The 20343-nt window shown below is 29.5% G+C and overlaps 1 protein-coding gene across 3 annotated transcripts in view; it reads left to right on the forward strand.

Moving 5' to 3' along the window:
• The window catches only part of LOC109594752 (eye-specific diacylglycerol kinase), a 134905-nt gene that overhangs the window by 34116 nt on the left and 80446 nt on the right, over window positions 1-20343 (forward strand). For all 3 annotated transcript variants that reach the window (XM_049964289.1, XM_049964288.1, XM_020009992.2), the window contains one exon: window positions 11410-11552. The gene's annotated coding sequence lies outside the window, so the exon portion shown is untranslated. The remainder of the gene's footprint in view (window positions 1-11409; window positions 11553-20343) is intronic.

A 20343-nucleotide genomic window follows, 5' to 3' on the forward strand; every position in this document is an offset into this window, starting at 1 on the left:
AAAGGTCGAATAATGAATAAGGGTGAAAATGAAATCCAACGTTGATTTGCATTTTAATATGTAAAAACTAATTGCGTATTTAAAGTGACCAATTGGAAAACTAATCAACGCAAATTTTCAAAATGTCCGTGACGCATCCAATTCGAATCGACCAAACATAAATAAAGTTTCGCGTTAGGTCAACAAACAATTTCTAGTTGCACTGTCGTTTAAAATTTATCATAAAATTAAATAGTTTTCCGTACATAATTTGTTTTGCATGCTGCGACGTAAAAATATAAAATAAATGTGGACCAAAATAATTTTTCTATGGATGTTCTAGGAACTATTCAATTATTAAAAGCTGCATTTTAAACAGCTTTTTAATTAATTAATTATCTTCCTTTAAGCTTCATCTTGAATAAAATTGAAATTATGTTCTTTACAGCATTTAATTTGCTGCAGCTCAACTTAATTATGTATGTTACAGTGGTGGTCATTGTTAAGTAACTTTTTAAAATGTTATAACATATATTGAGGGTACTACTTTACTAGTAAACTGTTTATTAATTTACCATGTCCCAAAAACTTATATTGTTATATTTATTTTTCTTTGTTTTGTGTAGTTTTGTCCCTGTAGGACATTTAACTTTAGCTAAACCGTTTTTAAATAAATTAAATGTAGTCTCATCATTAAAAACTACTCATCGCCGTTGTGGTCCAGCAAAGCAAGGTTTTCTTTACTAGTTTCTAGCCAAACAAACCCTCATCCATTAACCTTTTTCTCACAGTCCTTAAACTAAATTTCGGCGAGTCCCATTTCCTTCAGGTTAGCTTTAATTGGATTTCACGATAAGGATGGATTGCTTTTTAACATTCGAATTATCCATTTATCGATTCATTCAAGTTTTTATAATTCGCTGAAGACTTTTAGCAGCTACAAACAGCTCCCTTCTTATAAATTTTTTATGTATGCTAGTTTATCATCCGTTATTAAATAATTATAACAAACTAAATTCCACTGGTAAATCATTAACTGAGTTCAGCTCATATTTTCAATACATTTTAATAAATTATAATAATGGACACTACTGTATAAAGTGAAGCTTTCCGAAAAGCGGAAAGCTTCATTTAAACTACACGACTGGAAGAGATCAAATAAGAAGTTAAAAAAAAGTGGGAGAATCGTTAACACAATTTACACAATTCATTACAAATAATTTTATACATTTCAATTTTGCTTGCGTCACCGCCATGAATCAATCCACTCGACTCAAGGTACAATCAATCCAAATATAAACTATTCCAACGAACTGGTCTGCGAATTCGATTCGATTCAATTCTTTGCTTATGTACACTATTTATAATTAAATATTTATTTCAAAAGGTTTACAAATTAGTAAGTTACAATTTTGATAAGTTGTTAACGTTCAGTTGATTTGTTAAAGTATTTCTTTTAAACTTTTATGAAATTCATGTTTAACTAAATACATTTTGATTTTATTATAATTTAACATACTAATATTTAGAGTTGTTCACCTTCCCTCATTCTATAAATGATTTATTTAGGTTAACAATCATTTAACCTTTGTAATAACCGTACCGAAAAACAAGAAATAAGACCTGAATTTTATTAATAATATTGTTATGTTTGTTTCAATAATAAAACATGGGGAAATCCGATACCCAAGTCTCGTTTACTGAATACAAAGTCGGTTAATCAATTCCTTTTGTGAATGTGCTTTTTGAATAATTTATGAGACACTTAACGTGATTCATATGTTCATTCCAGTATATTGTTATCAATTAAACAACAAATTAATTTTGTAATATTGATAGATGCGCCGGTTTATTGTATTCATTGTTGCTACTTACAATAGATTGATGTCGAATTAATTAAGTGGAAGTTAGATGGGAACGTGTTACCGTTTGTTTTCCATGTGGAAACGTTTACTTTGACTTACAATTAGAAAAAGAGCAGCGACAATGGAGTGTTTTCGTTCGGCTTTTCTTGTCGAGTCAACAAATGTTTAATGCACTCGTTAACGGCAAGGACCGAATTATTTTCTTTGACGTTAATTTCGTTTCGCACTCGGAACGGAAATGAGTTTCTTTCGACCTGAATTAATTTTTTTTCTCTCCTTTTATTTTTTTATTTTTGATGTCGTCACAAAGGACGATGATTAAAAGAGTTAAATTTTTTAAAGGACCGCACCAATTATTATAATAAATCGCATTAGGGCTCGTGGTCGTCTAATCCGTGTGTTCATAGGTTTTTGGGGTGAAAAATGGAATATTAGGAGTTCTGAGAAACGGATAATCAGCCGGCATTCATTCACTTTGATCCTTGGGGATGTTGGTGTGAATCCTAAGCTCGTAGTTTCGCAACTTATCCGTTCGTCAGACCGTCCGGTTGTGTTTGTTTTAATTAACAATTTAAGTTAACATGTAAGAATAGAATAATTTATAAATGTTTCGTATTGTTCGAATTTACGAAGGGATGAAGTTGCAAATTGAATTCAATTAGCATGATGAAATTGAAATTCAAATCAACTGTGTCTAGAATGACTGTTATTAGTAGACAAGTAACCAATAAAATTTTAACATTAAGAAAAATAATAATATTTAAATTTGGTATATGCAGTAGTGGCGCTTATTGTAGCAACATATTGAGAATGTATTAAAAATGTGAGCCATACCACTTGAATTAATTCCAGGGCATTTAATGTATATTAATTTTTCTGTTATTGTTGTATCGCAGTTTAATTTTATTCCATAATGAACTTTGTCGTTAACTCAAATTAAAACCAACCTGAAGGAAATAGGATTCGCTGAAATTTAGGAACTGCAAGAAGGAGGTTAATAAATGGGGGTTTGTTTGGTTAGAGACTTGTAATAAAAATCCTGCTTTCTAACAAGAATGTAAGGGCTCTATTTCAATTTGCTCAGAATCACGTCCACTGGATCAAAGAATAGTGGCTATGAGTAGTTTTAGTGATATGTCCAAATTTAATTTATTTAAAAATGGTGATTTAGTTTGTGCTAGAAGTTCCATAGGGGCAAAACTATACAAAAAGTTTGTTATACTTACTGTGAAACTGGGTTGGCCTCATTAGTTAGTTAGTATAAAAGGATACATGGACAGAATTATGTATAAACCTTCAATGTTTTGCTGTGGTCGTCGCAATCTCTAGATACCACCCCTACAGAAAACATGTGGGGTCACATTGTTAACCAAATTCTAAATAAAAATTATACAAATCTAAACGAACTTCTCCGGGAAATTCAAGTAACTTGAATAAATATATTGGGAAATGTCCAGTTCCATTCCATTTTATAAGAGAGCATAAAACAACATTATTAAATTAATATTATTCTAAAAGTCTTAATATAATAATTATGGCCATGATAATTAACATTTTTAAAAGTTGCTATAATAATGACCATTACTGTGTATACAGGGTGATTCACCTAATATATTCATTAGAAGTTGATATGTAGTGTGTCCTGGGTGGAATATGTTTCCTATTTAATTTAAAAATTTTATTAAATTATTTTTTATGTTAAAAAGCACATTTTTGTGTTATTATTCTTTAAAATAAAATATAACTTTATATTTAAACAATATTGTATGCGGAGGTTCTCCTGAAGCAGTTTTAAATGTGTCTTTATTTCAATGGTGGGGGAACTGAGGCGTGCCTCTAGCCTATTACATATGTCCAAATACCGACACAAACGAAGTTCCCGAACATTGCCAATTGTTTAGTTCCAAAAATTACTTGATCGTGTGTCTGGTGGATTCGGTTCCTGAACTGTTTTTGATACTGCATCCCTTTTTGCAGTTAATGTAGAAAATTTTTTATTAAATAAATATTCATTTCAAGTTTAAATTATGATAAAATGTTTGTTGTTAACAAATAAGGGACAAGAAATAATTGTAAATAATATTGACGTTTTAAGATCCTGAAAATTGAATGTAAATAACAAACGCCCTGTATTAGGTTTGAGATTACTTCTCTTGCTTCTTGTAGGATGGACATTGTTTAACCTAAATGCCAAAATTGAGTTTTCTAGTATGAAAATTGGTGGGTTTACAGTTAGACTATCAAAATGTGTCAAAATATTAGAAAAAAAAAAATAATTATTCAAAAACTACTTGTTTAGGTATTTATATAGCAATTACATATAGAATTTAAAAATTCAAAAATATACAGGGTGTACCATTGAAAATAACAAAGTTGAAATCACCTCTAGCAAAACTGGAAATGAAATATTGCCAAAAATAAATTAGAAAAGTAAAACAAAAATTTGTGTTTTTTATTTATTCAATATGTCAAATATAACCTCACGAGGCGCCACTGGAGTTCCATTGTAAATAATAAAGTTATTAATGTTTTAAGATGCTCAAAATTAAACGTAAATAACAAACACCCTGTATTAAATTTGAGATTACTTCTTTTGTTTCTTATAAGATGGACATTGTTTAATGGGAATGTCAAAATTGAGTTTTTCAGTATGAAAATTGGTGGCTTTACAGTTGGACTATTAATATGTCAAAATATTTGGAAAAACATAATTATTCAGAAACTACTTGTTTAGGTATTTATATAGCAATTACATATAGAATTTAAAAATTCAAAAATATACAGGGTGTACCATTGAAAATAACAAAGTTGAAATCACCTCTAGCAAAACTGGAAATGAAATATTGCCAAAAATAAATTAGAAAAGTAAAACAAAAATTTGTGTTTTTTATTTATTCAATATATCAAATATAACCTCACGAGGCGCCACTGGAGTTCCATTGTAAATAATAAAGTTATTAATGTTTTAAGATGCTCAAAATTAAACGTAAATAACAAACACCCTGTATTAAATTTGAGATTACTTCTTTTGCTTCTTATAGGATGGACATTGTTTAATGGGAATGTCAAAATTGAGTTTTTCAGTATGAAAATTGGTGGCTTTACAGTTGGACTATTAATATGTCAAAATATTTGGAAAACACAATTATTCAGAAACTATTTGTTTAGGTATTTATATAGCAATTACATATAGAATTTAAAAATTAAAAAATATACTGGGTGTTCCATTGAAAATGACAAAGTTGATATCATTTACAGCAAAACGGAAATGAAGTATTGCCAAAGATAAATTAGAAAAGAAGTTGAAGTCAAGTCATAGTTGTAATAATAATTTCAAATTAATAACTTTTCTTAAATTTCTAATGAATATGTTAGGTGAACACCCTGTATACATGAAAAGTTTTAAAAATGTAAGATTATTTCTTGGTATTGGTATTCTATTGAATTACTCTCATTCGACCTAGACATGGACATCCGTAATCTACAATTTGTAAGACGACTTTCCCTATCTTGTTCAAATTCATTTTCACGTTGCAATCTTTGACTTTTGGCCTTTCTCATGTTTTTAAAGAGATTTGACTTTCTTTTAGACATAACTAAATGTTAGAAAAAAACAACTATCTACGTTACTAATTAAATAAAATAACCTATAAATAATTTATCAATTTCAATATAAATCTGAATATTGAACAGAAATGTACTTAATTTATAATTATTTATAATTATTACTTAAAGATAAAAAAGGAAAGCAGTAAAAATGTAACAAAATATTTTGAATTAAGATAAAATAAGATAAGATAAGAAGAACGGATCGTTGGAATTATAAAAGATCAATCAAATCAAACTATCAATCAATCGTTGGCGGGAGAAGTGGTGGCATGCGCGTGAGCGCAGGTACTGGATAGTACTTGGACATTGTAATATTATTTTATTTTTCTAAAATACAAGAATTTTTCTAAAATAAAAGTAGCCTAAATTACTCCTTATTACATCAGCTACCTACCAATAAAAGTCCCGTCAAAATCGGTCCACCCATTTCAGAGATTAGCGGGAACAAACAGGCAGACAGACAAAGAGACAAAAATTGTAAAGAATGCAATTTTGGTGTATGTACCGTATTTATATTCATATGCATGTAGTAAAAAGCGGTTATTTCAATCTTACAAACAGATACTCCAATTTTATTTATATGTATAGATGTATAGATAAGATATTGTATCAATTTAATGTAATTGAGAAAACGAAATACAACTTTTCAAATTGTTATTTATATCCTTTTTATTCAAGATAAACTAGTTTGATTAATTCTCTTACCATTTTTCATTTGCTTAATAAAATTAAAGACGGCAAAACTGTCCGGGAATTTGCGTCAAGGTTTAGCTTGATTATCCATTCCGTAAATTTAATACGACTGGCATTTTTCCGTCTATGGTTCACGTGCGAAGGCGTCGCGACGCGCATATTAATCTGCCCATCCCGGATTCTGATTCGAATTCAGGTCGTCTCGTTCATATCACAATTAAACGGGAGGAATGGAATTCAAATTAAGATGAGATATGTGTTGCTTTGTAATACAATTTAGTTTGCGTTCCTAATATAATAGATCATAAATACCGATGGGAATTTTCAGCCAAACAATTAACTTATGGGCCAACCGTTTCCACTTGAAATAATCGTTGGAATACTCAATGGGGGACTGAACTGATAAATGTATTTTTAAACTTAATCTGGCTTAACTAAGAATAAACACATAAACTCTCCGACACGTTTAATTAGCAGTTAAAGTTGTAAATGGAATTATTTGTTTTAACAAAAGTAAAAGTCTCAATTTGCTAATTGCCTCGCACCGATAATTATAATCCCGGCCGAGATGAAAGAGTTTTAATATGCCCAAACAAACAACGCGGACCAATTAAATTAAATCGCTTTTGATCCCGATAAGCGGATAAAACGGCACAATTCGTCCGATTGCCTATCCGGACCGGCCGCGACGATAGTCACAAATTTTCGGTATGGGAAAAATCAAAATCGAGTAAAATTTACGAGCCGGATTTTACGATACTTGCACAGTTTTGTGATATGTCGCCGCGGAAATGTGGATGTTTCCCCCGAGGTCGAAGTTTCTGTTTGTTGTGCGGACATGGATGAGGCTCATATTAAAATTTTCGTCAAAGCGATTCGTATAATGAAATAACCATCCCGTTCTCGGTCGTAAAATGTTTTTACTTGTTTTTTTTTTCTTTTCGAGGATGCTTGTAGCCATCGTAGAGTAAGTTTAGTGGGGACGAATTTTATGATCTCGGCTTTTTTAAATCAACTTCCCATGCGGAGAATAACACAAGATTAATTAAGCACTTACTGAATAGTTGAAAAGTCTTCGCGGGCTTACCATAATTTAATGAGTACACTTAAGTTATTAAGTTGATAGAAAAAATATCAACTGATATTCACATTAATTAGTTTTTTCAATTCTAATAAGATAATTAATTTGGTCGTTTAGGTGACACACTGTTATTTAAAAGGTACAGGCAAGAAACTTATTCATATTAGGTTGTCAAGAAAGTTATTGTGTTTATCAACCTCCTTAAAAACCAGCTTAAACAAATTATATTAATCGAAATAAGAGCCATTTGAGTCAATACAATTATACCAACGAAAAACAATATTATTTTTATCAATAGAATAGAACTGTGGGCTTCTGGAAGCGCTTTTTAAGGCATTTTTCGTGTAGGAAGTTGTCGAAATGTTTGAAATGGTGATAATCAGTTGGCGAAATGTTTGGTGATTGTGTCGAATGAGACAAACTTTCGTACTCCAGTTCATTCAACTTCTGCTTTTGTCCCTTTCTGTGGTCCTATGCCGGGCATACACGCTACACTTTCTGGTGCATTTCATTGGTTTGTTGACAGTATTTCACCACCATAATTGTTTCACCAGGATTCAGGAAGCTGTAATAGCACACCACCAAACAGCAATAATACACTTCTTTTGGTGAAATTTCGTTTCAGGAAAGTGTTTAGAAGCTTGATTGTTGTCAGACCGTTGTACTACACATCGCCGATTGTCACATACTGCCCAATTTTCATCACCAGTTACATATCAATCGAGAAACAGCTAATTTTCGTTCAATTCGTTCAATTCAATGCTCTCGTCCCTGCTGCAAAAATTTTGGAACCACCATCGTGGTATACGTTTGTTAGTGGTGCCTGGGCCAAAATATCGTTGATGTCACGAGTAGATTTAGTCGCTTTTTGGCATTGCTTGAAGTGGAATATGATGTCACATCAATATATTAAAAATTTGATTGAATATTCGTCACTAAAAAACCAAATAAAAACGTTTGAGTTTATCTACAATTAAAATTTGAAATTGATATCTATTTTAATACTCTATAAAACTTCAATTAATCAATTGGTTGAATTACCCATTATGAAATTTAAATGCAAATAATTTTAATTAGTACTCTGAAAATAATACCCATATATAACATTCAATTACATAATATATATTATATGAACATTATTCCTGTTTCAAACAAATGTTTGTAGAACATTAAATATAATATATTTCAAGTTTATTCAATTTAATATTAAATTAAATTGTCAAAAAACTTCGAGATGTAATTAATAAAATGATATATACAGTATCCTAAATTATATCCTAAAAACTAATATTTTCTAATAAATTTTTGACTGACTAATTCAGTAACGTTTAATTTAAGATTAATACTTTGTATAATATCCTTTTTGTTTTATAATTTCACACATCTCCGAATATGACATGTTTATATTTTTTCAAGTTTCTAGAAGATAATTTGTGTTATTTAGACAGTTCATTCCATATATTACTTAATTAAAAAATAAATTCATAAGAAGAATATGATTTTTAATTTGTCCACAGAATTGTGGTTGGCCATGTGTAGTTAGATTAGTTAGTTAGTTATTTAGATTTGCCATAAAAAAATTGTTAATATGATTTCTTCAATTTTCACGCCTAAAATTACTCTGTAGGTTTTATTTTTGGGGCCAAAAAACGTGTCATTTTGTCTATTAGTACGTATATTCATTCTTTAAAATTGAAAAAAAAATATTTAATTTTTTTGTACAAAATTAATGCAATATTCCATCAAAAAATGGCATGTTAGGCCACCCAATAAGACATCGAGGTATACGTTGGTTAATGGTGTCTGGGCCAAAAACATCATTGATGTCACGAGCAGATTTAGACGCTTTTTGGGCTTGCTTGAAGTGGAATATGATGTCACATCAATATATTAAAAATTTGACCAAATATTCATCACTAAGGAACCAAATAAAAAACGTTTGAGTTTAGCCACAACTAAAATTTCAAATTGATATCTATCTTAATACTCTATAAAGCTTCAATTAATCAATTGGTTGAATTACCTATTATGAAATTTAAATGCAAATAATTTTAATTAGTACTCTGAAAATATATACCTATACAACATTTAATTACGTAATATATATTATATGAAAATTATATCTGTTTCAAACAAATGTTTTTGTACAACATTAAATATATTTCAAGTTTATTCAATTTAATATTTAATTAAAATGTCAAAAGAGTTCGGGATGTGGTTAATAAAATTATATAAAAGAGCTGTTATTATTATAGCAACCTTTTAAAATGTTAATTAATATACCGTAGTCATATCCATTTTAGTTACTGTGAACTGTTAAAATAAAATTAATTTACTAATGTTGTTACTCTATCCTAAAAACTCTTTTCTTATTCTATAAAATGTTATATTTATTTATCTGAATAGTGCTAGACATAACACATTGACTAATTGAGTAACGTTTAATTTAACATTAATATTTTGTATAATATCCTTTTTGTTTTATAATTTCTATTCTTTCAAGTTTCTAGAAGATAATTTGTGTTATTTTGACAGTTCATTCCACATATTACTTAATTAAAAAATAAATTCATAAGAAGAATATAATTTTTAATTTTTCCACAGAATTGTGATTGGCAATGTGTAGTTAGATTAGTTAGATTTGTTAAAAAAAATTGTTAGTGTGATTTCTTCAATTTCCATACCTAAAAAATATTTATTTTTTTTTTATACAAAATTAATGCAATATTCCATCAAAATATGACATGTTAGACTCATAAATTTCGATTTAACAAAAGTCTGTAGTGACAATAAATTAATTTACTGAAATAAGCAAAGTTTACAGAAGTCAAAATAGTTTAAGTTGCACAATAAACCAACGAACATTAATTGTTGTCGTAATTCGGTCAATTAATATGAGTTTAATAATAGTGGATCGATGCTACCAATCCAACAATAATATCATTCCTAATTAATTTTCATTAATCGCTTCGAGTGCTTTTGGATCACTTATTGGTACTTAACTTCGGAACTAAAATTGAACATAAATTAGTAGATAGTATTAATAAGAAGGGGAAAGTTTGGGATTTTTGTTGTCTGAGAAGCATTTGAATAAGAATCGTAGTGACAATTAAAATTTTTTCATATATTCAAATGTGTATTTCTTATTTTGTGTTATTATAACTAATAATAATATATTTAATTAATTAATTTAGACTAATTAACATTTTTAAATGTAATTTGATATTTTAAAATGTAGTTTTTATTAATATGCGGGTCTGATTAATATAATTCAAATAACATGTGAATTATTTACAAATTATTAAATTATTAAACACCTATGTGTCATTTTTTCTTGATTTTTCGACAATTTATTGAATTAATTTTGATGAATGTGTCTTGTGGTATTCTACGTTTCCTTTAATTGAATTATGTTATTTTGGCGCAGGATTGTATGAAAATTTGAAGAAATATTGGGTATGTTACATTGAGATTAATTATTTGATTTGTTAATTAATTAATTAATTTTATTTTGAAACATATTGATATTATTTCCATTGTATTAAATAACATTTATTTGTTTCTATAAACGTATTATCTAAAAGTAAACCCAATAAATAAAATAAAAATGGTTAATTTGAAATCATATATTTTTATATTTATTTATATTTATACGAACAAACAAACAAGCCAAATACGTGCAAATGAAAAATTCATGAGTCAAAATTCACTTATTTATTTGTATGATAATAAAAAGAGTAAAATAAAGAAAAACCATTAATAACCGAACCCACATCTTACTTTATGTCAAGATAATTCTACGTGATGTATGTTTTTTTACATTTGCAAACGTGCCGGCTGAAAAGACGACGGGGCTCGTTTATTTATTTATTTTTTTTCCAACCCCAAAATAAATAGAACACAATGATTAATTCCTGCGTACGTAAGTATGTTAATAATATTCGCGGCGAGGGACGAGAAATATGAAATTTGGACAAGTAACTAGGTGCCATAAGTTTAATCGCGTGACTACGTTCCATAAATTCGTTTCGAAAGCTTCGCCGCAACAAAAGCATATTTTACCAGATAAATCCCATACGTTGTTCCATCGATCCGCTTAAATTAATATTAAATTTAAACAAGATCCGAACACAATTTCCATGATGCCACGACTAATAAATTCCTATGGTTCTTCTTTTTCAGTGATTATGTTTTGTGCAGTGCGTTTCGACAATTGATTGTCGGTGCGATAATAATGAAGGTTGGAAGGGGCGAATCCGGAGCGGTTTGTTCGCCTCCACACGAGATTCTACCACGAAGAAATCCATCACCACTACTTATTACAAGTAAGAACGTTTCTTTGTAATTCCATCCTGCGGCTTTCTTTCTAGTCTCGCCTCAATTTTAATTCCGCGAAATTCCTTCTCTTTCTTTTTGCTTTGCTTGTTTTGTTAGCGCAACAAAAGAAACCATGTAATGTTTGCTTTATTAATTAATTAGTTCGCATTTCCACAATTAAATTGAATAAATTCTGAATTAAATATGAGAACAAAGGAAAAGTTTATTTATTGTTTAATACGGTGGATTATAAAACTCTCTTTTGTAAAAGGAACTTCCACGGTATTTCCTTAAAACTTTAACAGGTGATTTAATTAAGTAATTATCAATAAAATTTACGAAATTCATTTATATTTGAATTATTTCAAAAATCAGAATGTCAGTGGCGTTACATTGCATCAAATTTGTTATTAAATAAGTTTTAATAAATAATGTGATCTCATACATAAATTAAACAAAATTGAATCAACAACAAACCTTCTAGATCAGTAATAAAACTAATACCAACAAATATCATGGAAAATTAATAAACCAAAATTAATTAAAATTTAAAAAAACAGAATGTTAACCACTATATTGTTCCAATCAGTATTAGGTGGGTCTCCTCTTATTCTGTCAGCAGTTTCTAACTTCCTTGGTATATTCAAAATTAGATAAGGCATAAATTCTTGATCCAAATCTCGCGATTCTTCTAGAAGAGTATTAGTAAGTTTCTTCAAATTTTGACGATTTGTGTAATATGTTTTTGCAACCAAATTTTTTGACATATAATAACAGTGGTTTACACCTATTTTGCCTTTCATACCTCTCTATGGTTTCATATAAATTTTGGTTTACTATCCCGAAATGACACTCCAATTGTTTATGGAAGCATTTTTTAAATTTTTTATTTCCAATTGTTGCACAGACATTTTTGAGTATAACTCGTAATATAATTGACCAATTTGACTAAACAACATTATACAAACATGTATGTACAGTACCCCCAGAAAAGCGTATACACTCTTTGTATATTTATTTAAAAATAAGTTTTTATTTATAATTGTTACAAAAAATGTTATTTTTCTAAAAAAATTAAAATTTAATAAAATTTAATGTTTTTAAAAAAATAAAATTCGAACTTGACAGCCTCACATCTTCTGTTCATATTCTCCCAAATTTCGAGTAGAAGATGTTCCACATTCTCTAAGTTATTCAGCCCCTTAAACGTCTCTCAATAATGTCCCAGATATGTTCTACTGGGTTAAGGTCTGGATTGAGAGCTGGTCACACTATAACATTAATTCCAACGCAAAATAATTTCGGGCAAATGGATCAATCTCAAAACTATATTATCTTTGTTTTTTTTTTTTTAAAACAATATTTAGTTTTTATGTGACAATGTAAGAAAATCAATAATTTGATTCATTAAATTCCAAAGGGCTTGAATATCTTTATTTTTATTCTATTTTATTATACGTTTTATATTTACGCCCGGAAGTGCCTATATTTATGGACATTTCAGGACGATCAAAATCCTTTTACACACCCGATTTCAACCATTTATTAGACTATTTTCACATCTTTAAAGAACACCTTAAACGTTTTAATATTTGTCATAATTGATTATTATTAATTAATATTTTGTGAAAATGAGAAAAATAAACATATATACTCTTTGTATATTTATTTAAAAATAGATTTTTATTTATAATTGTTACAAAAAATATTTACACAATTTTCAAAAGTTTCTGTATTAATTTGACACATTTTACAATTTTTAAAATTCGAATATTTAGAGTTAAAAAAATCATATTAAGAGATAGAAAATATTAGATTGTTTCATTTATTATTGTGATTCTTTTAAAATGAACAATTAATGGTAATTATAAATGTATTATATTAATTTTGGGCGCATTCACCATTTTTTTTTTAAATTGTAATATTAACTTAAATATAATTTATAGGAAATTAATTGAAGGATATGAAAGACAAAAAGACTGTAAACTAATCTTTATTAGAAAGAAGCAGGTGATGCTAAAAAAGCTCCTATTTTCAAATTTTGATAGTTTATTACATTTTTATTACCCATTTATTCTTTATGTTATTCGAATTTTAATTGCAATATTAATTTCATGCAAAACTGTTCTATCAAAAATAAATCTGATTGGCACAAAAAAACGTGCCAGTTTTAATTGAATTCGCGAGAAAACTACAAATATCACACCGAACAAAATCAAACAAAGAAAAAAGCTCGGACATTTAATTCAAGTTGGTTAGAGTAAAAAACGAGTCGATCTGTAAAAAGAGCAGTTTGTGTCGCGACACTAAAAATGTTTCCACGTTTACGGTGTACAACGTTAAAACTTTAAGTTGGCGTAATCCACTTAATTAATTTACGCACCGCAAAATTATTGTTCATCGGATCATTTTCGCTTATTAATTTATTGAAAAAGGAAAATGAAAACAAGATTCAATATTTGCGTTCGTTTCGTTCAATTAGCCGCGTTTTTGTCGGTGTAAGGGAAGACGCAAAATTAAAAACGCGTGTTTGCCCTTGCATTAGTCCAACCCCCGGAGTAGCTCTAATTAGAAGGTGTCGAAGGAAAGTGTTTGTCCTATAATTTTATCCGGGGAGTTTGTTGTTGTGCACGGCGACTCAAATAATAACAAGATTTAAATAGGTCAGCTGTAATTTTATCTAAGTGAAGTTAAAAGCATTATTCGAATTACGGTTAAGTGGTCTGTTGTTGTATTCGTTTTCTCGTCATCCATACCTTTTTTCCTTATTTTTTTTCCTTGGTCGAAGAACAAATTCATTTTTTTAAATTTACATCCAGCTACAAGGTAATTTAATTTAACGTTTACAAATAATATTTAAATTACGTTAAGCCTCCTTTATTCTAAGACATTCTTTATCAGCTCTACCCTCTTTTAATTTCCTTCGTTTTTTATACCTTATGTTATTAATAATTCCTTTACGATTATGTACGTTATTTTTTTTTTTTTTTTGAAATCGTGAGACTGCTTTATTTTAAGAGCTTTATGCCGGGGTTGTTTTGCTCTCATTCCCCGAATATTTAATGACGTAAAATTTTATGAAGAGTGTTACCGAGTACGTGGATTATAAAAAATAATATTGAAAAGTTATATATTTTTATGTACACTGAGGGTCTTTGGAAGTAGAGAATTAATTGAATTTCCTAAATTAAACAGATTTATAATTATTTTCGACGCGTTTTATTTTCGCATGTAATATTATTTGAATAACTGCAGCTTTAGATGATCAGTATTTTAAAATTTTCCTTTTTATACAGGTTCTCATTATATGTGGAAAATCTAATAAAAATAGTAGGACAAGTTTCTTTTTTTTTTTGTACGGACTTAAATCAATTAGATTTTTTTGTGGAGCTATTTAAAAAATTTTAGTCTATGCCAATCCAATAGACAATCGAGATAACTTAAAATGATTAATTTTCATTGTGACGAAATAGACTAATTTTAGGGCATTCTGGAGGGACCAACAATTTTCAATTCTTAGAGTTAGGGAGTGCATAGGAGTAGAAGGAAATCATGTTTAAACGACATACAAAATAATTCAATAAATCCTTATTGTACAAACATTTTTTTCGTAAAAGGTTCGTTTTATTGCTATCGATCAAGAGTACCATGTTTAGTTAAGGTTATGCTGTTCAAAAATATTATTGTTGACTCTTTATCATACAGAGTATAACAAAAAATAGCATTAATATGTTATAACTGGCAAACTAAATAAGCTGAAATAATTTAAACCCATTTTAAGGAGACTTAACTTACCATCGTATTAAAAAAATATTCAATTCCACCTACTTCAAAAGTTATTTAAAAAGAAATAATTTCTGGATTTGTATCTCTCTAAAGAAGGCTACAGGAAAAAAAAATTATAGGAAGTTGTCCTATTATTTGTAAATGTATTCTGAATCCGGAAATAATCCATATATTCTAGGACACCCTGTATATTTAATGGACACCAATATAAACAACATTCCATTTCGGGTAAAATTTTTAAACTAAAAAACGCATTTTGTGAATTTGAACATTTTATTCCGTTGTGTCTTAATTGATTTGTTGTTTAGCACTATGGCTCAAAAAAGACTTTCTTCTGAAAATTTTGGCACTAGACCATCCAAATGTATAAACTCTCACAAAGTGTAATAGACCTTTGCTTGGAATATTTTTCTATAAACTGGTAGAGGAACGTTTTGAATATCCTATGTTAAATAGGATGCATCCGGTTGCCTCAGAGCATGGGCTAATGATCACTACCTACAGTCTGGAGCTAAATGGTGTAGATTGTTTGTTAATAGAGTAATCAGTATTTTAAAATTTTCCTTTTTGTACAGGGTCTCATAATATGTGAGAAATCTAATAAAAATAGTAGGACAAGTTTCTATATTTTTTATACGGACCCAAATCAATTAGATTTTTTTTGTGGGGCCATTTAAAAATTTTAGTCTATGCCAATCCAATACGTAATCGAGATAACTTATTTAAAATGATTAATTTCTAAGAGCTAGGGTGTGCATAGGAGTAGAAGGAAATCATGTTTAAACGACATACAAAAAATTCAATAAATCCTTATTGCACAAACATTTTTTTTTTTTTCGTAAAAGGTTCATTTTATTGATATCGATCAAGAGTACCATGTTTAGTTAAGGTTTATGCTGTTCAAAAATATTATTGTTGCCCCTTTATCATACAGAGTATAACAAAAAATAGCATTAATATGTTATAACTGGCAAACTAAATAAGCTGAAATAATTTAAACCCATTTTAAGGAGACTTAACTTACCATCATATTAAAAAAATATTCAATTCCACCTACTTCAAAAGTTATTTAAAAAGAAATAATTTCTGGATTTGTATCTCTCTAAAGAAGGCTACAGGAAAAAAAAATTATAGGAAGTTGTCCTATTATTTGTAAATGTATTCTGAATCCGGAAATAATCCATATATTCTAGGACACCCTGTATATTTAATGGACACCAATATAAACAACATTCCATTTCGGGTAAAATTTTTAAACTAAAAAAACGCATTTTGTGAATTTGAACATTTTATTCCGTTGTGTCTTAATTGATTTGTTGTTTAGCACTATGGCTCAAAAAGAACTTTCTTCTGAAAATTTTGGCACTAGACCATCCAACACTCTCACAAAGTGTAATAGACCTTTACTTGGAATATTTTTCTATAAACTGGTAGAGGAACGTTTTGAATATCCTATGTTAAATAGGATGCATCCGGTTGCCTCAGAGCATGGGCTAATGATCACTACCTACAGTCTGGAGCTAAATGGTGTAGATTGTTTGTTAATAGAGTAATCAGTATTTTAAAATTTTCCTTTTTGTACAGGGTCTCATAATATGTGAGAAATCTAATAAAAATAGTAGGACAAGTTTCTATATTTTTTGTACGGACCCAAATCAATTAGATTTTTTTTGTGGGGCCATTTAAAAATTTTAGTCTATGCCAATCCAATACACAATCGAGATAACTTATTTAAAATGATTAATTTCTAAGAGCTAGGGTGTGCATAGGAGTAGAAGGAAATCATGTTTAAACGACATACAAAAAATTCAATAAATCCTTATTGCAACATTTTTTTTTTCGTAAAAGGTTCATTTTATTGATATCGATCAAGAGTACCATGTTTAGTTAAGGTTTATGCTGTTCAAAAATATTATTGTTGCCCCTTTATCATACAGAGTATAACAAAAAATAGCATTAATGTATTATAACTGGCAAACTAAATAAGCATAAATAATTTAAACTTAGTACTTCAAGAGTTATTTAAAAAGAAATAATTTCTGGATCTGTATCTCGCCAAAGAAGGCTACAGGAAAAAAATTATAGGAAGTTGTCCAATTATTTGTAAATGTATTCTGAATCCGGAAAAAATGCATATATTCTAGGACACCCTGTATATTTAATGGACACCAATATAAACAACATTCCATTTCGGGTAAAATTTTTAAACTAAAAAACGCATTTTGTGAATTTGAACATTTTATTCCGTTATGTTTTAATTGATTTGTTGTTTAACACCATGGCTCAAAAAAAGACTTTTCTGAAAATTTTAGCACTAGACCACCTAAATGTATGAACTCTCACAAAGTGTAATAAGTCTTGCTTGTAATTGTTATCCACAAACTGGTAAACGAACGTTTTCAATATCCTATGTTAAACGGGATATTCGGTGGTTGTTGGAGCTAAATGGTGTAAATTGGTTGTTAATATAGACTAGGTATACATGATATTACTCAGATAACTGTATTTGAACATGGGTCAATATGGTGAGAGATCGCATGGGAAAAACATGGCTTCAATTGTTGCTTTTGGAGGTGGTAGAAATTGTAACCTTATGCTCTGGCACAAAAGATAATATATACAAATAGCTTAATTTTTGAGCTGGCAATCAAAATATGTTCAAAACTAATTAAGATTATATCCATAATAACTCCAGGGTATTTAGTACTTTTATTCCAACCAAATCTTTGTCATATTTTCAGACATAGTACCGCTTGTCTCTTTTCATCCTTTATGTTTATTTTTCACTTTGTACATCACTTAGACATATTATCCAAGCAGTGGTTTCTTTGCAAAGCAGCTCAACAAATGACTCCTTGGAATGTCTTGCAGATAAATGATGTAGATGCTGGAGGGGGGATTGTACCCTGCGGCACTCCAGAAACAATATTTTTAGTTTCTGACATTCCATTATCAACTTCTAAAGGAATATACCCCCAAGGTAACTCCAAAATAATAAAATAAAATAGTGACTGAAATCATATTTTAGATTGATTTTTTTAATTAAATATGTATAACACAAAATTTAAAATAATAATTAATGCGTGAATCATTGAAAAGAAAATCTGTAATAAACTATTAGCACCGTTTTAATCGAGTTACATTTAATGATGGTAATTACCAACTTTTGATTAATAGTCCATTGCAGTAGACTATGTTAGAAGTCGGTTGATGAAAAACGTTTTAAAATTCATGGCCACAAGATTTGTTTTCCTTCTGTTTTATTAAGACGCTAATTTATTCATTCGCGTTCACAAAGTATCAAAAGTGTCCCGAAAAAGTAATTCGACTAACGGGCCAAAATATTTGTATAAAACCGACTGAATAATAAATAAACGGGACCAACGAATAACGATTTCAATCTCGTTCTCCTCACGACCTGCAAACAAACAAACTCATTGATTCACCGGACCCAATTAAATATTTGTTTTGGATGAAACTACTCGGCGAAGATTAAGTACAAGGTTTTAATCGATGAATTGCCTGGCTGAAGCATTATTGTTCATAAAATGTTTCCGTATGTTGTGTTAAGCAGAAATGATCCGAGTTAGAGAACCAGATTAGCCAGATGATTTGATTAACGGTTCGTTTGAGTTGTTGCTTGTGTCCGTTTCAATTAACCGATCCCCCAAACAACCAACCTAATTGATCCCGCATAATGGTGGACCTGAAAGCTTGTTTCGTTCCAGCGTACAGCACTATAATACTAATTTCGGAGACGTGAAAGCTCCGCAAAATTCGATAACTCCATAAGCGAGTATGTGCACGTATTATGCGAATCGTGATGAATACAAGGAGAAACTTGTTACTTATGCTCAGAACATTTCCAAACAACTTCCTTTATTGTTGTTTTAGTACATGTTTTATTTTTGGTAGGGCTTTGGGGTGTTTTAACTCAATATTTCAATCAAACTTTAATTATGATTATTTAATAAGTAAAATAATATAAATGTACATTCGGTTTAAAAAGTAACAGAAGTAGAATAACTTCATCATCAATGAACATTAATTTCAAAAATTATAACAATTTAAGTTTAATTTTATACCTTGTTTTTCCACTCATTCTTTGTAATAAATCATTTAAACTCCTCTGCATGCCTCTAATTAATTCTTAAGGGATAGGAGGAGGCCACTCCATTTATTTCAATTTTACCTTCTCACCTTCTCGTCGTCCATAAATTCGAAATTGAGACTCACCCCCTCTCGTATTAAACATACAAGAGAAGCTGCGCACCTCTTTCTCTCTAGACTCCCAATTCGACTATCATCACACCAATCCTGTCCTCACTTTGTCCAAAAAAGAACATTTAACCATAGAGGTAAAGCCAATTTTGATGAACATGGGTCAATTCCAACCTTGATGTTTTGTGTTTAAGTATCCAGGTACTAGGTACATTTTATAATGTCGAAAAATTAAATATATATTTAATAGTGGGTCTTTCTCCACTCCTTCGAAGTTTAAACCAACGTTGAGTTATTGTTTGTATCAATCGGCAGATCAAGTCTTCATTCTATTTTCTGTGAAGTTGTTGAACTAATTCTTGAAGGTTATTTGCAGATTACTGATGCGTGCCCTAGAATGTCTCAAAGATTTTCTATCGGGCTCATATCGGGACTATTCACTTGCAACTCCATAACCTCCAAATTATGCTTTTCAAAAAATTTTTGAACAACTCTCGCCAATGTATTGCCTGGCCACCAAGACATGAAGGACTGTACGTCGGTTCGAAGTTCTACCGCCTCATACTGTTACAGATCTTCAACCAAAGCTCTTCTCTCAATCACAGTTGTATTCAAATATTGTTCTCATAGACTTCTATAGACTCTTTGTTGTGTATCATTTAATCTTAAACAAAATCTGGATTTATCTGTAAAGAGAACCTGACTTCATTGGTCCATGTTTTATTTAATGTGTTCATTAGAGAAGTTTCTTTTCATTCTCCTGTGTGTTCTAGTTAATTGAGCAACAACAGC

The sequence above is a fragment of the Aethina tumida genome, chromosome 3, assembly GCF_024364675.1.
Source record: "Aethina tumida isolate Nest 87 chromosome 3, icAetTumi1.1, whole genome shotgun sequence".
In the NCBI taxonomy this organism is placed as follows: domain Eukaryota; kingdom Metazoa; phylum Arthropoda; class Insecta; order Coleoptera; family Nitidulidae; genus Aethina; species Aethina tumida.